Source organism: Aegilops tauschii, chromosome 7, assembly GCF_002575655.3.
Source record: "Aegilops tauschii subsp. strangulata cultivar AL8/78 chromosome 7, Aet v6.0, whole genome shotgun sequence".
Taxonomy (NCBI): Eukaryota; Viridiplantae; Streptophyta; class Magnoliopsida; order Poales; family Poaceae; genus Aegilops; species Aegilops tauschii.
Genome location: NC_053041.3, coordinates 3,683,168 through 3,699,762, shown reverse-complemented (window position 1 = coordinate 3,699,762; position 16,595 = coordinate 3,683,168). Strand labels below are relative to the sequence as shown.

The window sequence follows — 16,595 nt, the reverse complement described above, 5'->3', positions numbered from 1 at the left end:
GCATACTGCACCTACATGCATCTCATAGCCACAAGGCAACCCTACAATGATGTGTATTATATTGGTGTTTGTCACCATGTGGAATTCACATCACATGATACACACATGCGTGTGTGTCCACTACGCTTAGAATTTTATGGCACATGCACTGGTTTTGCAACTTTAAAGCCCATGTGTATATATGTAATGTGATTAATCAAACACGGTTGGTGGGAATAACCACCCTTGTTCTCACCACTAGACCAATAGTCAGTAAAGATTTGCTTGTTAGTTATTCGACTTGAGACTAATTAATTAATGAGATGCTAATTATTTTACCTTGTACTAATTCCTGATTAACAAAAAATGAAGTACATGTGGAAAATATAGTCACATTATTGGAAATATAATGCGAGAAAAATCATTAAGCAAAAACTGTTATTACCAACCAAGGAATAGCTGAACTTAAACTATAAATGATCTATTATTTAAACATAGCTTAAGGTCCTTGTACGTATGCTATAATGCAGTGTAATGTGCCTGGTAACATGACGGAGACCCGCACCACTGTCCTCCATGGCCTCCGCCATGTTCTCCACCGCCACCTCGGGCCTCCCACATCGGCGCATGCCGACCCTAATCCTCATGTGCCGATGACTCTCATCGCCCCTTCATGGATCTCCATCGCATTTGCGTGCCCCCGTGCGGTGCGCCTTGCATGAGTGGCTATCGACCTCTGTGTGGATGCACCTTGGCCGGTGTGCTTCTGGGCTCTCCATCCACCTCGTCTACGTCCCGGCTTCAGCCACGCCGCTCACTTGCCCACCGCCCCATCACCTCCTCGTAGATGGTGGCCGCCGGTGTTGATCTGCAATTGCAACGGCTGTTGTGACCCGCTGCATAGCCGTCGTGCTCCGTGACAAATCCTTACTTTTGTACTCAACTTTGCTTATGTCCCGTCCTATTACGCATATTTGTTAAATTTGTCTGTACCTAGACTGATTAGCTTCTCCTGAATGATGTAATGTCGGGAATTTAGATATACGGAATGATTATTGCCAATGGGGCAAACTGTTATCTGATTTAGTTCATCTTTATATTAGCATTGACATATCATTCAAATATACGGAATGATGTTTTTGTAAATATAATCATGCCTTGAGGATGCATGATTGATGGTTAGTAGATTTTTATGATCAGGTGTAGTTTTCTGTAGGTAAGTATTTTCTGATGTATAAACAAAATCGAAGCTATTGCTATTAAATAGCTTATCATGCAAAACCGCACGATTTTGTCATCATCACATTCATCTTATTGAATTGTGTCTGCATTTCCAGCTACTTTTTGTTCGAATTTGTCAATAAGAATGGATTCTACTTTACATGACCTGGAATATAGAACTTTAAAATTACCTTCCGCAGCCACCTCATTACACTCCAAATTTTTTAATCACATGAGCCTTGACTTAGACTGGGACCTTGTGTTAAACTAAAAAACATAATTCTCAAATACGCCTTGTGACTTTTATCTTTTATTCACGTATCTCCTTGTCCTTCATCCTCATATAGGATGAATGGTTCATGTCAACAGGAAATTGCAGAAGATATAGAAAAAACACCTCAACATGATCAATCTTTTATTTTGGAGAAATTTTATCTAGTAATTAAATATACATATTTATGGCTCGTACTTGAACTTTTCATTCTCGACGGGAATTGTCATTGGTGGTATCATATTTATGTTTTTCAATTAATGCAATGTGATGCATCTATATCCTTCCACACACACTCGTACTTCATCCGTGTCCCCTTCATAGATTGTCTTACTTTATCATGCCCATGTTGTTTGTGTCAACTTATATTTCATCGAACAAAACTATACTTCTTATTTCATAATTGACATGATGTCTTGTTTGAACCTTTACGATTGCTATGACATAATTGTTTTACTTCAGTACAAAGAAATGCACAATCACGAATATAGCACATAACATTGTCATGTTAATTCTTCTTTGTTGTCTTCACACATCGATTAGATCTATATTTTTTTCTTATTCTATCGAGGGAAATCAATTCACTAATGTGTGTCGTCTGCACTCTACTCATGTTGACTCTCCAGTTTTTTAAAGGAAAACAATTTTGTTGTCTTGGCGAATTCATGGAGCCCCCTAATCATCTTGTACTGGCTCATGCACAATTGGATATTGTCTCCGCTGGTATATTTAATTATATGCAACTCATAGGTTCTCGATATTTCATGCTATCCAACCTCATATTTGCAATTCATCAACGTGATTCATTGTGCAATGTCCCCAATAAAAGAATGTAATCTGTGAACATGAGCAATACCCCCACCCACTCCCCCCATTTAGATCTAAATATTCGGCCTTACAATTCCAAATTGAAATTGATAGTGCAGAACAGCATCGTTTTGATGACCATAGAAATGAATTTGGAAATCATCCCGATATCCACATGGTGTTGAGCACAACTAGAGGATCCCCACCAGAATACCATGCCCAGACCCTCTGTATTCGCTAGAAATTGGTACCCATTCGTTCATTATAAATTCTCACCACACTCACCTCATCAGTTGATCGCACAAGCACACTGTCACCACCAGAGCTCCCTTTGATGCCATCCTCTCATTTCAAAGGGTCCACCCCATGCCGGTCGGTGCTACCAAAGCTTCCATACTGCTAACGGCGGCGACCAGAGCTCCCCCAATGCTGGACTCCTCCACTGGAGCTCCCTGCAGTGGCCACCGCAATTTTCCCTTAACAAATCTGTCAGACGACTGCCATGAGCCATCTCTTCATCTTTGACAAAGAGAGAAACTCGATGCGGAGGTGGACGGAGGTTAGGTGTACTAGGGATGCATTGGTCCCGTTCGGGCAAGAGAATAATAGCTGCAAGGGGCAATGAGGCCGAGCCTTTGGCGATCATACAAGCGCGGAGGTTCCAATGCAACGGCATGTGGCGTTGTGTTCGAGCCTTGGGAGTCCATAGAAGGGATCAACCAAGTGGGTTCGTGCAACGACGTCCGCATGTTGCCCGTCATCACCCCCACCGGTTCCCTAACATCACATTCGTTTGTTGACCATTGTCGGGTCCCTCGGCTCCCGACCACTGCGTCTGTAGTTTCCCTACCAACCACCACAATCGGATCCCCATCTCTTCTTCCCCACTGATGGCTTGACCTCCATAGCATTGATGTGATGCTGACTGTGTGCCATCTTAAGATGTATTATCCGTTGGCCCTGTGGGATCTTATGCCTCCTTCTAATTCATTCCAAGAAGCTCACTTGAGGGCAGCGTGTGGCCGGGTAGCATGCGAGGTCTGCGCTAAGGCTTCCTCTTCTAGGGCTGCGATCTCCACTGCTAGCTCCTCCGCTGCCACATGGGACTACTTTGTCATGGCAGCACGACTGGCAAGCCATTCAAGGTGGCGCGACTCTTGGGACCAAAATTTCATTTCCAAGCATTTGTGCACCCAATAAGGAATTGAATTTGCCTGCGTACCCAGGATTCTAAAACCAATCAATGAGCATCCAAACAACATAGTTTGCATTACAGACAATTTTAGTGTCATGCATGGGTGATTTGGAATTGAACCCAATTCAGTTCCATGTTAAACAACATCGATATCCGAACCAAGTAAATGGCGAATTAAATTTGAGTGCTGCAACTGGCTTGTCGAACTGGTGGAAGCGGACTTAGAGTTTGCCAAATTTAGACAACATGTTGTATGCAGTAATAGTGAACTACTTTTATTTTGAATATTAAATGGTGAAAAAACGTCTTGTTATTTGGAGAGATACTCTAGTATCGTTCTGAAGTAGGAGAGTGAAATTTCATACCAAGGAGCCGAAATTGACGTGCTGGTTCGGTATATGCACCAGCCAGCACACTTAGTAGGACAGTGGGCCAAAATTAGGCAAAGGCTGTCATCACGTTATGGTTGTTGGCTTGTTACTATGTTGGACCACGTGACAGAGCTACCTACTTGGTCATGTGCACATCTCCATGAGGCAATAATATGGTTTCTACGACCCATGAACAAAACGTGAGGCATCCAGCAGCAAGACTTGAAACATTGTATTTCATTATAGTGGCAAGTGTATGTCAGAACAAGGACCATATACTGGCCTCCCCTGTCCTGCTCCTCTGAGAACACTATTCATTGTACGTACATTTTCCTCTGAAGCATGTTTATATTGCGTTTCCCTAACTTTAGTGCAGCCTACAGTTAATAATTGATATATGACCTACTGATTTATGCGTAAATCTTCGTGCAGCCATGCATGCATATTATGGAGAACATGGCTCCAATTTTTGAGCTGAGAGCAGATCAGCATTGATTATTCTAACGAGCTGACAAATTCCTCAGTGATGGCCAATTCTTGGCAGTTAGTTTTATATAGTAGGGGCTAGAGCATCTCCACCCGCGCCCCCCAACAGTCCCCAGGCCATTTTTTAGCGCCGGCGCACAAAAACCGGCCCAGTCGAGCCCACATGAGCCCGTTTTTCGCCAGTTTGGGCCAAAACTGGAGCCAGCAGACCCAGGCCGAACCCGGCGCGCAGGGGTGCGCCTGGGGGCGCCGGGGAAACCGATTTTGGCGCAAACGGGAATGGGCCCGCCAAGTCAGCGACACGTCGCTTTGTCGTCCTCATCGCCTCTGTTCCTGCGTGATTCAATGCCAAGGCTGCTGCGCTGCCGTGCTGGTCAGCCTCCACTGATGCCTCATCGACGGCGCGGTGGAGGCGCCGCGACGCGCATCCCGCCACGCGTCACCTGGCATGCAGTTTCTCACCGCCCCGCTTCGCCTATAAAAGCCGACGTCCCCGCCGGTGAACGCCACAGTCGCCACAACTCCCCTTCTCTCTCGCCTCGTCTCACCATAGAAGCAACTCGCGCCCCTCTTCCCCCGCCGAGGAGCAATAGCTGAGCGGTACCCCAGCGACGCCGCGGTGGCAAACGGCTTCGGCCGCCGCCATCTCCATGAGGACAAGACGCGCCTCCTTTACGAGGCCGACTATCCGGGGCCACTAGACATGCGGGTGACGGGCCCATGGAAGTTGAGCCAGCGTCCCGGTATCCCCGGTGCCCACCGGGGCTGAACGGCGGGCCGAGATCCACCGCATCCGTTCGTCGCTGTCGGAGGAGCAGCGGAACGAGGCGAGGTACGCTGCCGACAGCCACACGCTATGGACGATGTACTTCAACCGCCGCCGCGAAGACCAGATCGCCTCCGCCAACGGCATCATCCCCCGCGGCTGACTCAACGCCGACGGGCGACGCGAATGGTGGGGCATTCCTGGCCGCACCCTCGAGGCCATCCTCGACCACATCGAGATCGGCAACATGCCGCGCCTCAAGTACCCGGCGCGCCCGTCCTTCTCTCGCCGTCGTGGCAGGTCCTAGACGCCGCGGCGAATGGAGGCAGTGACCTCCTCATCGTCGGGCTCCGGTTCGCTTCCTCCGGGTCACCAACACCCCGCCCCGTCAAGTCAGAGCCGCAGGAGACGCCGCTTGGGCGCCGCACCCGCAGCGGCGCCCTCGTCATCAACGAGGGTGGTCGCCCCTCCCCGCGTTACCTCCACCTAGTCCATCCAAAGACCGAGCCGGGGTTGCTCCCCGTCAGGAAGGAGCATGTGGAGATGGCAACCGACGACGAGACCGCCCTCAGGTGGGCGAAGGCGGACTACGTCCGCGAGCAGGTCGCGCGCCAGCGCCGGGCCTACGCGGGGATCAAGGCCCGGTGCCGCGGACGCGAGGAGGGCGGCGTCGTCGTCCTCGACAGCAACGAGGAGGACGCGCCCGGGCCGTCCAACCCCCCGCGCGTTGGCGACCTGGTCAGGGGTGCAGTAGGGACGATGGAGGCTCCAGCGGGACGCAGGGCGATGACGACGACGGCGGTGGCGGCGGCGGCGACTACACCCAGTTCTACAGGCTCCTCGACATGTAGAAGGCGGGCTGCGGCCACGGCGTAGTAGGGCTAGGCGTAGTTTGTTTGTTTTTCAGTTTTGTACAATTTTGAATGAAAAATTCTAATCAGATCACCGAGTTTGCGCCGATTTTGGGGGCGAACTGGGGGCGACGACAGGGAACGCAATCGCCCCCACTCCGAAAGTAAACACCGGTTTGGCCCCCAGACGGCGCTTTTTTGGCTTGCTGGGGGCCGAACGGTTGGAGATGCTCTTAGCCATTGGTAAAGTGCCACCATGGACTGAGAAGCCAATCTGATGATGATGGGTATGGAAGCAAAATAATGGCAGATGCGCTAGTTTATTTTTTCCCCTGAAATTCGTTGGATTGCTCCTAGAAGTTGATGCACATTATGCTAGGTGAATGAAATTTGATCAATAGAACTAACAAATAATTACCTATTGGATGTAACTCATGGTGGGCAGGCCTCACGAGCTTTGCTCGGACACATGAAAGCTCGGTGTGCCCACGGGGCGAACGGGCCGATCCGACTCAGCACTTTGGGCCCTGAGTGTTCATGCTTCGCCACACAATACCTCTCCCCCTTCCCCGCACGTTGAGCTCGAGGTTTGGTTCATGGTCCGAGCAAATCAATGTTGTCCACACCTTTCTCTTTTTTCTTGACAACAGAGGTCGAAGATCCAAGATTAAAGGGCTACTAGATAGATCATATGCCCCACCTTTGTTGCGGGTAAGGAAAAAATATTGATAAAATGCCCCGATTTGTAAACTGAAGTAGTTCTCTTTACTCCGTAACACAAATATCTAAATGGAAAAAAGTCACACCAATGCCTCTCATCTAGAGCATCAAAGACAATCTGGTTGTTCTGTCATAGCAAAGTCCACCCAGGAATTATGAAAAGTCGAGCGACATCATGAGACATTCTAGACAGAAAAAGTGGTCGCGCCAGATGACAGGCGTGGCGGCAGCAAGGTAGTCATGCACGTTTGGAGCCCATGGATCATGGCCACAGAGCGACGTGCCTGGAGCAGCTTGCTGGTGCGGCCTTTCGTTGGAGTGGTGCAGCCAACATCTGGAACAACTGTGGAGGCTCTCATGCGCTTCTTGGCAGAGAGGGAGCAACCAGCTGCATGTTTAGATTGCCATGGTGGTTCCCAGGCTTCCCTGTTGCACATCCGCTGCAACGAACCAGGGTAGAGCAGGTGCAGGAAGAGTTAGAGCAGAGGAGAGTGGTCCGACGAGATGCATAGAGGAGGCGAAGAGCCATCAATTTACTTTAAATTTCATGCAGAAAACCTGAAGCATAGTAGCATACCCGAATATTCATTTATTGAAAAGCCATAAAACACAATAAGTTGACACATTTTATTGGATACTGTATCCAATTATTACAAAATGACGAGCACAATTTCGCAAGGAAATGGAACACCGTCGAAACCCTTACTGGAAATATATGGAAAGGAAAGGAACCCCGGGAGCTATCACACCTTTTCGATAGATGCAAAGGAACAAAAATAAGATTACACGGTACTGGATGGGACATGATGTCCAATTATTCAAGACAACAAGAACATTTTGACTATCTCGGCATGAAATCCCGGCGCATAGACTTTCTTATGCAATAGCTGCGGCAAATTCAACATCCTTGGTACAGACACGATCGCATCCAGTTGTGCAATTCTCTATGACATCTTCCTCTTGTTCACCGACGATGACTGCATGGAAGATAGCTTGTATTAGAAACAACCATTTATAGACAACGAGCAGCAATAAGATAGTCAGATGAATGGAAGGATTTAATCTTACAAGTGTTTGTGCTGTTGCAGACGGAGGACATGCATCCCAACTTGCAATACTCAATGACATTTGCTTCGTCTAGGAAAACAGACCTCGTGTGTTTAAATATAATTCTTTGTGCTTAGAGGAAAATGAAAGAATGGAAAGAATATGTTTACAGTTTACCTGCTTCCTGGTAAAGATTGAAGCGATCACAAGGACGCACACACTTGTCAAGAATTTTGCAACCACACAAGCTTGCACATGTTTTGCGAGAGGCGCCCGTGACACGGCATGCGTTATAGCAGTTTCTTCCCGAGGTGGAACAACAACAGCTCTTGGCTTCTACCTGGGCCTGCTGTATGACTAGAACTAGTATGACTACTCCCATAATCACACTCTTACGACTATTGGTTGCCATATTCTCCGTGTATGTTTATCTCACAAAACTTGCTGATGATCTAAGACTTGCATGCCCTCTATTTATAGGAGATATTGCATACTGCACCTACATGCATCTCATAGCCACAAGGCAACCCTACAATGATGTGTATTATATTGGTGTTTGTCACCATGTGGAATTCACATCACATGATACACACATGCGTGTGTGTCCACTACGCTTAGAATTTTATGGCACATGCACTGGTTTTGCAACTTTAAAGCCCATGTGTATATATGTAATGTGATTAATCAAACACGGTTGGTGGGAATAACCACCCTTGTTCTCACCACTAGACCAATAGTCAGTAAAGATTTGCTTGTTAGTTATTCGACTTGAGACTAATTAATTAATGAGATGCTAATTATTTTACCTTGTACTAATTCCTGATTAACAAAAAATGAACTACATGTGGAAAATATAGTCACATTATTGGAAATATAATGCGAGAAAAATCATTAAGCAAAAACTGTTATTACCAACCAAGGAATAGCTGAACTTAAACTATAAATGATCTATTATTTAAACATAGCTTAAGGTCCTTGTACGTATGCTATAATGCAGTGTAATGTGCCTGGTAACATGACGGAGACCCGCACCACTGTCCTCCATGGCCTCGGCCATGTTCTCCACCGCCACCTCGGGCCTCCCACATCGGCGCATGCCGACCCTAATCCTCATGTGCCGATGACTCTCATCGCCCCTTCATGGATCTCCATCGCATTTGCGTGCCCCCGTGCGGTGCGCCTTGCATGAGTGGCTATCGACCTCTGTGTGGATGCACCTTGGCCGGTGTGCCTCTGGGCTCTCCATCCACCTCGTCTACGTCCCGGCTTCAGCCACGCCGCTCACTTGCCCACCGCCCCATCACCTCCTCGTAGATGGTGGCCGCCGGTGTTGATCTGCAATTGCAACGGTTGTTGTGACCCGCTGCATAGCCGTCGTGCTCCGTGACAAATCCTTACTTTTGTACTCAACTTTGCTTATGTCCCGTCCTATTACGCATATTTGTTAAATTTGTCTGTACCTAGACTGATTAGCTTCTCCTGAATGATGTAATGTCGGGAATTTAGATATACGGAATGATTATTGCCAATGGGGCAAACTGTTATCTGATTTAGTTCATCTTTATATTAGCATTGACATATCATTCAAATATACGGAATGATGTTTTTGTAAATATAATCATGCCTTGAGGATGCATGATTGATGGTTAGTAGATTTTTATGATCAGGTGTAGTTTTCTGTAGGTAAGTATTTTCTGATGTATAAACAAAATCGAAGCTATTGCTATTAAATAGCTTATCATGCAAAACCGCACGATTTTGTCATCATCACATTCATCTTATTGAATTGTGTCTGCATTTCCAGCTACTTTTTGTTCGAATTTGTCAATAAGAATGGATTCTACTTTACATGACCTGGAATATAGAACTTTAAAATTACCTTCCGCAGCCACCTCATTACACTCCAAATTTTTTAATCACATGAGCCTTGACTTAGACTGGGACCTTGTGTTAAACTAAAAAACATAATTCTCAAATACGCCTTGTGACTTTTATCTTTTATTCACGTATCTCCTTGTCCTTCATCCTCATATAGGATGAATGGTTCATGTCAACAGGAAATTGCAGAAGATATAGAAAAAACACCTCAACATGATCAATCTTTTATTTTGGAGAAATTTTATCTAGTAATTAAATATACATATTTATGGCTCGTACTTGAACTTTTCATTCTCGACGGGAATTGTCATTGGTGGTATCATATTTATGTTTTTCAATTAATGCAATGTGATGCATCTATATCCTTCCACACACACTCGTACTTCATCCGTGTCCCCTTCATAGATTGTCTTACTTTATCATGCCCATGTTGTTTGTGTCAACTTATATTTCATCGAACAAAACTATACTTCTTATTTCATAATTGACATGATGTCTTGTTTGAACCTTTACGATTGCTATGACATAATTGTTTTACTTCAGTATAAAGAAATGCACAATCACGAATATAGCACATAACATTGTCATGTTAATTCTTCTTTGTTGTCTTCACACATCGATTAGATCTATATTTTTTTCTTATTCTATCGAGGGAAATCAATTCACTAATGTGTGTCGTCTGCACTCTACTCATGTTGACTCTCCAGTTTTTTAAAGGAAAACAATTTTGTTGTCTTGGCGAATTCATGGAGCCCCCTAATCATCTTGTACTGGCTCATGCACAATTGGATATTGTCTCCGCTGGTATATTTAATTATATGCAACTCATAGGTTCTCGATATTTCATGCTATCCAACCTCATATTTGCAATTCATCAACGTGATTCATTGTGCAATGTCCCCAATAAAAGAATGTAATCTGTGAACATGAGCAATACCCCCACCCACTCCCCCCATTTAGATCTAAATATTCGGCCTTACAATTCCAAATTGAAATTGATAGTGCAGAACAGCATCGTTTTGATGACCATAGAAATGAATTTGGAAATCATCCCGATATCCACATGGTGTTGAGCACAACTAGAGGATCCCCACCAGAATACCATGCCCAGACCCTCTGTATTCGCTAGAAATTGGTACCCATTCGTTCATTATAAATTCTCACCACACTCACCTCATCAGTTGATCGCACAAGCACACTGTCACCACCAGAGCTCCCTTTGATGCCATCCTCTCATTTCAAAGGGTCCACCCCATGCCGGTCGGTGCTACCAAAGCTTCCATACTGCTAACGGCGGCGACCAGAGCTCCCCCAATGCTGGACTCCTCCACTGGAGCTCCCTGCAGTGGCCACCGCAATTTTCCCTTAACAAATCTGTCAGACGACTGCCATGAGCCATCTCTTCATCTTTGACAAAGAGAGAAACTCGATGCGGAGGTGGACGGAGGTTAGGTGTACTAGGGATGCATTGGTCCCGTTCGGGCAAGAGAATAATAGCTGCAAGGGGCAATGAGGCCGAGCCTTTGGCGATCATACAAGCGCGGAGGTTCCAATGCAACGGCATGTGGCGTTGTGTTCGAGCCTTGGGAGTCCATAGAAGGGATCAACCAAGTGGGTTCGTGCAACGACGTCCGCATGTTGCCCGTCATCACCCCCACCGGTTCCCTAACATCACATTCGTTTGTTGACCATTGTCGGGTCCCTCGGCTCCCGACCACTGCGTCTGTAGTTTCCCTACCAACCACCACAATCGGATCCCCATCTCTTCTTCCCCACTGATGGCTTGACCTCCATAGCATTGATGTGATGCTGACTGTGTGCCATCTTAAGATGTATTATCCGTTGGCCCTGTGGGATCTTATGCCTCCTTCTAATTCATTCCAAGAAGCTCACTTGAGGGCAGCGTGTGGCCGGGTAGCATGCGAGGTCTGCGCTAAGGCTTCCTCTTCTAGGGCTGCGATCTCCACTGCTAGCTCCTCCGCTGCCACATGGGACTACTTTGTCATGGCAGCACGACTGGCAAGCCATTCAAGGTGGCGCGACTCTTGGGACCAAAATTTCATTTCCAAGCATTTGTGCACCCAATAAGGAATTGAATTTGCCTGCGTACCCAGGATTCTAAAACCAATCAATGAGCATCCAAACAACATAGTTTGCATTACAGACAATTTTAGTGTCATGCATGGGTGATTTGGAATTGAACCCAATTCAGTTCCATGTTAAACAACATCGATATCCGAACCAAGTAAATGGCGAATTAAATTTGAGTGCTGCAACTGGCTTGTCGAACTGGTGGAAGCGGACTTAGAGTTTGCCAAATTTAGACAACATGTTGTATGCAGTAATAGTGAACTACTTTTATTTTGAATATTAAATGGTGAAAAAACGTCTTGTTATTTGGAGAGATACTCTAGTATCGTTCTGAAGTAGGAGAGTGAAATTTCATACCAAGGAGCCGAAATTGACGTGCTGGTTCGGTATATGCACCAGCCAGCACACTTAGTAGGACAGTGGGCCAAAATTAGGCAAAGGCTGTCATCACGTTATGGTTGTTGGCTTGTTACTATGTTGGACCACGTGACAGAGCTACCTACTTGGTCATGTGCACATCTCCATGAGGCAATAATATGGTTTCTACGACCCATGAACAAAACGTGAGGCATCCAGCAGCAAGACTTGAAACATTGTATTTCATTATAGTGGCAAGTGTATGTCAGAACAAGGACCATATACTGGCCTCCCCTGTCCTGCTCCTCTGAGAACACTATTCATTGTACGTACATTTTCCTCTGAAGCATGTTTATATTGCGTTTCCCTAACTTTAGTGCAGCCTACAGTTAATAATTGATATATGACCTACTGATTTATGCGTAAATCTTCGTGCAGCCATGCATGCATATTATGGAGAACATGGCTCCAATTTTTGAGCTGAGAGCAGATCAGCATTGATTATTCTAACGAGCTGACAAATTCCTCAGTGATGGCCAATTCTTGGCAGTTAGTTTTATATAGTAGGGGCTAGAGCATCTCCACCCGCGCCCCCCAACAGTCCCCAGGCCATTTTTTAGCGCCGGCGCACAAAAACCGGCCCAGTCGAGCCCACATGAGCCCGTTTTTCGCCAGTTTGGGCCAAAACTGGAGCCAGCAGACCCAGGCCGAACCCGGCGCGCAGGGGTGCGCCTGGGGGCGCCGGGGAAACCGATTTTGGCGCAAACGGGAATGGGCCCGCCAAGTCAGCGACACGTCGCTTTGTCGTCCTCATCGCCTCTGTTCCTGCGTGATTCAATGCCAAGGCTGCTGCGCTGCCGTGCTGGTCAGCCTCCACTGATGCCTCATCGACGGCGCGGTGGAGGCGCCGCGACGCGCATCCCGCCACGCGTCACCTGGCATGCAGTTTCTCACCGCCCCGCTTCGCCTATAAAAGCCGACGTCCCCGCCGGTGAACGCCACAGTCGCCACAACTCCCCTTCTCTCTCGCCTCGTCTCACCATAGAAGCAACTCGCGCCCCTCTTCCCCCGCCGAGGAGCAATAGCTGAGCGGTACCCCAGCGACGCCGCGGTGGCAAACGGCTTCGGCCGCCGCCATCTCCATGAGGACAAGACGCGCCTCCTTTACGAGGCCGACTATCCGGGGCCACTAGACATGCGGGTGACGGGCCCATGGAAGTTGAGCCAGCGTCCCGGTATCCCCGGTGCCCACCGGGGCTGAACGGCGGGCCGAGATCCACCGCATCCGTTCGTCGCTGTCGGAGGAGCAGCGGAACGAGGCGAGGTACGCTGCCGACAGCCACACGCTATGGACGATGTACTTCAACCGCCGCCGCGAAGACCAGATCGCCTCCGCCAACGGCATCATCCCCCGCGGCTGACTCAACGCCGACGGGCGACGCGAATGGTGGGGCATTCCTGGCCGCACCCTCGAGGCCATCCTCGACCACATCGAGATCGGCAACATGCCGCGCCTCAAGTACCCGGCGCGCCCGTCCTTCTCTCGCCGTCGTGGCAGGTCCTAGACGCCGCGGCGAATGGAGGCGGTGACCTCCTCATCGTCGGGCTCCGGTTCGCTTCCTCCGGGTCACCAACACCCCGCCCCGTCAAGTCAGAGCCGCAGGAGACGCCGCTTGGGCGCCGCACCCGCAGCGGCGCCCTCGTCATCAACGAGGGTGGTCGCCCCTCCCCGCGTTACCTCCACCTAGTCCATCCAAAGACCGAGCCGGGGTTGCTCCCCGTCAGGAAGGAGCATGTGGAGATGGCAACCGACGACGAGACCGCCCTCAGGTGGGCGAAGGCGGACTACGTCCGCGAGCAGGTCGCGCGCCAGCGCCGGGCCTACGCGGGGATCAAGGCCCGGTGCCGCGGACGCGAGGAGGGCGGCGTCGTCGTCCTCGACAGCAACGAGGAGGACGCGCCCGGGCCGTCCAACCCCCCGCGCGTTGGCGACCTGGTCAGGGGTGCAGTAGGGACGATGGAGGCTCCAGCGGGACGCAGGGCGATGACGACGACGGCGGTGGCGGCGGCGGCGACTACACCCAGTTCTACAGGCTCCTCGACATGTAGAAGGCGGGCTGCGGCCACGGCGTAGTAGGGCTAGGCGTAGTTTGTTTGTTTTTCAGTTTTGTACAATTTTGAATGAAAAATTCTAATCAGATCACCGAGTTTGCGCCGATTTTGGGGGCGAACTGGGGGCGACGACAGGGAACGCAATCGCCCCCACTCCGAAAGTAAACACCGGTTTGGCCCCCAGACGGCGCTTTTTTGGCTTGCTGGGGGCCGAACGGTTGGAGATGCTCTTAGCCATTGGTAAAGTGCCACCATGGACTGAGAAGCCAATCTGATGATGATGGGTATGGAAGCAAAATAATGGCAGATGCGCTAGTTTATTTTTTCCCCTGAAATTCGTTGGATTGCTCCTAGAAGTTGATGCACATTATGCTAGGTGAATGAAATTTGATCAATAGAACTAACAAATAATTACCTATTGGATGTAACTCATGGTGGGCAGGCCTCACGAGCTTTGCTCGGACACATGAAAGCTCGGTGTGCCCACGGGGCGAACGGGCCGATCCGACTCAGCACTTTGGGCCCTGAGTGTTCATGCTTCGCCACACAATACCTCTCCCCCTTCCCCGCACGTTGAGCTCGAGGTTTGGTTCATGGTCCGAGCAAATCAATGTTGTCCACACCTTTCTCTTTTTTCTTGACAACAGAGGTCGAAGATCCAAGATTAAAGGGCTACTAGATAGATCATATGCCCCACCTTTGTTGCGGGTAAGGAAAAAATATTGATAAAATGCCCCGATTTGTAAACTGAAGTAGTTCTCTTTACTCCGTAACACAAATATCTAAATGGAAAAAAGTCACACCAATGCCTCTCATCTAGAGCATCAAAGACAATCTGGTTGTTCTGTCATAGCAAAGTCCACCCAGGAATTATGAAAAGTCGAGCGACATCATGAGACATTCTAGACAGAAAAAGTGGTCGCGCCAGATGACAGGCGTGGCGGCAGCAAGGTAGTCATGCACGTTTGGAGCCCATGGATCATGGCCACAGAGCGACGTGCCTGGAGCAGCTTGCTGGTGCGGCCTTTCGTTGGAGTGGTGCAGCCAACATCTGGAACAACTGTGGAGGCTCTCATGCGCTTCTTGGCAGAGAGGGAGCAACCAGCTGCATGTTTAGATTGCCATGGTGGTTCCCAGGCTTCCCTGTTGCACATCCGCTGCAACGAACCAGGGTAGAGCAGGTGCAGGAAGAGTTAGAGCAGAGGAGAGTGGTCCGACGAGATGCATAGAGGAGGCGAAGAGCCATCAATTTACTTTAAATTTCATGCAGAAAACCTGAAGCATAGTAGCATACCCGAATATTCATTTATTGAAAAGCCATAAAACACAATAAGTTGACACATTTTATTGGATACTGTATCCAATTATTACAAAATGACGAGCACAATTTCGCAAGGAAATGGAACACCGTCGAAACCCTTACTGGAAATATATGGAAAGGAAAGGAACCCCGGGAGCTATCACACCTTTTCGATAGATGCAAAGGAACAAAAATAAGATTACACGGTACTGGATGGGACATGATGTCCAATTATTCAAGACAACAAGAACATTTTGACTATCTCGGCATGAAATCCCGGCGCATAGACTTTCTTATGCAATAGCTGCGGCAAATTCAACATCCTTGGTACAGACACGATCGCATCCAGTTGTGCAATTCTCTATGACATCTTCCTCTTGTTCACCGACGATGACTGCATGGAAGATAGCTTGTATTAGAAACAACCATTTATAGACAACGAGCAGCAATAAGATAGTCAGATGAATGGAAGGATTTAATCTTACAAGTGTTTGTGCTGTTGCAGACGGAGGACATGCATCCCAACTTGCAATACTCAATAACATTTGCTTCGTCTAGGAAAACAGACCTCGTGTGTTTAAATATAATTCTTTGTGCTTGAGAGAAAAATGAAAGAATGGAAAGAATATGTTTACAGTTTACCTGCTTCCTGGTAAAGATTGAAGCGATCACAAGGACGCACACACTTGTCAAGAATTTTGCAACCACACAAGCTTGCACATGTTTTGCGAGAGGCACCCGTGACACGGCATGCGTTATAGCAGTTTCTTCCCGAGGTGAAACAACAACAGCTCTTGGCTTCTACCTGGGCCTGCTGTATGACTAGAACTAGTATGACTACTCCCATAATCACACTCTTACGACTATTGGTTGCCATATTCTCCGTGTATGTTTATCTCACAAAACTTGCTGATGATCTAAGGCTTGCATGCCCTCTATTTATAGGAGATATTGCATACTGCACCTACAAGCATCTCATAGCCACAAGGCAACCCTACAATGATGTGTATTATATTGGTGTTTGTCACCATGTGGAATTCACATCACATGATACACACATGCGTGTGTGTCCACTACGCTTAGAATTTTATGGCACATGCACTGGTTTTGCAACTTTAAAGCCCATGTGTATATATGTAATGT

At 47.9% G+C, this 16,595-nt stretch overlaps 1 long non-coding RNA gene across 1 annotated transcript; it reads right to left on the bottom strand.

The window, feature by feature from the left end:
- Positions 1–15,472: 15,472 nt before the first annotated feature.
- On the bottom strand, positions 15,473–16,345 carry LOC141027749 (uncharacterized). Its single transcript, XR_012189607.1, has 2 exons — positions 15,938–16,345; positions 15,473–15,846 (listed from the first exon to the last, which is right to left on the bottom strand). It is a non-coding gene; the product is annotated as an uncharacterized lncRNA (long non-coding RNA).
- Between the last annotated feature and the right edge of the window lie 250 nt (positions 16,346–16,595).